The sequence below is a fragment of the Arachis ipaensis genome, chromosome B10 (genome assembly GCF_000816755.2).
Source record: "Arachis ipaensis cultivar K30076 chromosome B10, Araip1.1, whole genome shotgun sequence".
NCBI lineage: Eukaryota > Viridiplantae > Streptophyta > Magnoliopsida > Fabales > Fabaceae > Arachis > Arachis ipaensis.
In genome coordinates this window covers 125,146,809-125,149,859 of record NC_029794.2, presented here as the reverse complement: position 1 = coordinate 125,149,859, position 3,051 = coordinate 125,146,809, and the positions used below count along the sequence as shown (strand labels likewise).

Here is a 3,051-nt window from a genome sequence, read left to right as displayed (position 1 = left end):
GGATAATATATAAAACTATATAAAATTTTTTTATTAAAAACTTAAATAAAAAATACATATAATAATTATTATTATAAATATTTTATAATTTAAAAATATTAAAAATAATGAATATTTATTTTATTCAATTTAGATTGGTTGAATGGTCATCTCATTTGTTCGTTTAAGCAAATATTTGGAACTCGAATCTCGCCTTGTGTATATAACAATCCATTAGTTAACGACATATCCTTAATAAATAGAGCATCAATTGTGGTGGATTAGTTCTCGACTTCTCAAATTAGGAAATTCGTAAAAAAAATTGTATTTGTCTTTAAAATAGATTAATTTCTCATTAATAGCAGTACTTATAGACTTTTATCTTTGTTGAAATTTAACTGGGACAATTTTATTTATTAGTATCGTATTCATTTTTGAAGTCAAAACAATATGATCAATATTGTTACTTATTAAAACTTCATATCTTATGAAATGATTTTTAAATTTTTAAATTTATAAACTTATGTCATTACAAAAGTTATTAGATCGATTAATATTTTTGGTAATATAATGTACTGAAACACCATCGTTGAGTATTAATAAGTGTGAAGAGAAACCAATAACAATTTTTGTTATTCAATATATAATTTATTCTATTAAAAAATAAATTAATATTTCTTGAACTGGTAAATACATTTCCTTCTAATTTCTTACACCATTTTATTTGACAATATTTATCATTAAAAAATAACAAATGACCATATTATCATATAATATATATGATGTACAAAATAATTTCTTATCTTGAAATTAATTATAGTTATTGAAATAAAATTTAAAATATTTTTATTTTCTTACTCAAATCTAAATTTAAATTTAGAATTGATTAACAACTTATCCTCAATAACAAAAATAAAATTGGTTAGATACAAAATATTCAGCATTTAATAATTTCAATCATTTAAATTTTATTATTAAAACGTTATTTTTATGAAAAAATCGCATTATGTACTTTGAAAAAAAAATATTTACTCACTATTATAATTTAAATAAAATATATAATAGATATTAAACCAAATTATTTTAATAATTATTCAGTCACAAATATTCATCAAAGATATGAGATTTAAGAGCATACAAAGTAAATATAACACTTACAACTTTTACACTGCTACGATAAGATGATTATCATAAGTCTAATTTTAGCATAAATTAAACAGAATAACATATAATATAGAAACAATCAAATTTAAAAATGTTATAGAACACCTATCATACACTACGATGGTTAACATTGAGGAAGTTTTAACCATTTATTCTTTTATTAGCTATTTTTTATCTACTCTACACTTTATCTACGAATATGTTAAGGACTAAAACCTATGCTTCAACCTTTTAAAATCTCATATATTCTTACCAATCACAATATTATTATGCGTCGTCCATATTTACCAAAGAACTGAAAATAACAAAAGCATCCATCTGTTCTTTATAGAAACTATTGAATGGAAGAACATTTGGTAAAAAGATGATGTTTTCTTATAATATGTATGATTTTTTATGATGATAAAATAAAAATAAAAGGCATGGAATAATATTGTGTATATTTAAGTTAATTTTAATCTTTTTTGATAACTAAATTTGTCATAACGTAATTGATAAACAATAACAGTTAATACGGATTATATATATTTTAAGTATAATATACATTTTATAATTTTATACAAAACAATATTAGTTTTAATTTATATATTTATTATTGGGTATTAAAAATAAAAAATATTTATATTGTTAGCGCTTTTCAAACCTTTTTCAACTCCAACCGTAATTAGGCCTAAAAGGTTACCCACCTCGTCGGAAATAAATGTAATCTAATCAATTTTCATCTGATAGTGCTATACATTGACATAATCATAGGAGAATTAACTTTAGTGAGATTACAATATGGTATTTAGTTACTACAGGAGTATTTTTATATATAGAATTATCAATCAATTATGTATGACTTCTGATGAAAATAATATATTCAACATGTGGATATTGTTTGTTAGGTAAAAGATAACAGGTTGACAAAGAAAATTAATTACAATGGATATATTCATTATAAGAAATATTTTTCTATGGAATACTATAAAAAATATCACTGTCACCCTGAATTACTACAGGTTCAACTTCCATCGGCAGTGGTAAAATGCTTAAATTGAGACATTTTCGGACTATAATATTTTTCAAACAAATAATTAATGAAACACTCATCTATACTTTCTCATTTTAAGTAAATTTATACATAAAAAAAAAAAAGAAAAGAAGAGTTAAAATAGCAAAAGCGATAAAAATGATGATTCTTATAATTTTGTGTAGCTATCTATATATAGAAGATCAGAAGACTATGATTATCTAACAAAATTAATTTGTATTTATTGCATTCAATTTGAATAGGTAACAAATCATCTTATTTTAATTTAATCCTTAATTCACATGATTTGAATTTAGCAATAAATTAATTAAATTAATTAATTAGTACACACAATAAATTTGGTTTAATAAATTAAAAGAAATAAATAAAAAATACTAATAGAACATTAAAAGAAATAAATTAAAAAATACTAACAAATCAAATTGATATAAATTATATGATATTTAAATATCTAATCAAATTAATTAGTTGATATAATTAGTTTATCGTAATAACTTGTATTTAATGAGTTAAAAAAAAATAAATCGGAAAATACTCTCAGAAGCATGCCACGTCAGCTCCATCATTAAGTGTAGAAATCCGATTTTTATATAATAGAATAGATATATAAAAAAAGAAAGATTCCAATTTAATATAGAAATAAGATAAAAGCGGGTAACAGGAATCGAACCCGCATCGTTAGCTTGGAAGGCTAGAGTTTATAGTAGGGGTGTTCAAATCCAAACCGATCCAAATTAAACCGCTCATCCAATCCGATCCAAACCGAAAACCGATTAAAACCGCACTAATTCGGATTTGATTGGATTCTATTTTTTGCAAACCGCTGGATTAGATCGGATTTCGGATCTACTTTTCATAACCGATCCAATCCAATC

The 3,051-nt window shown here is 22.5% G+C and overlaps 1 pseudogene; it reads left to right on the top strand.

Moving 5' to 3' along the window:
* The window catches only part of LOC107621448, a 29,825-nt pseudogene that overhangs the window by 802 nt on the left and 25,972 nt on the right, over positions 1 to 3,051 (top strand).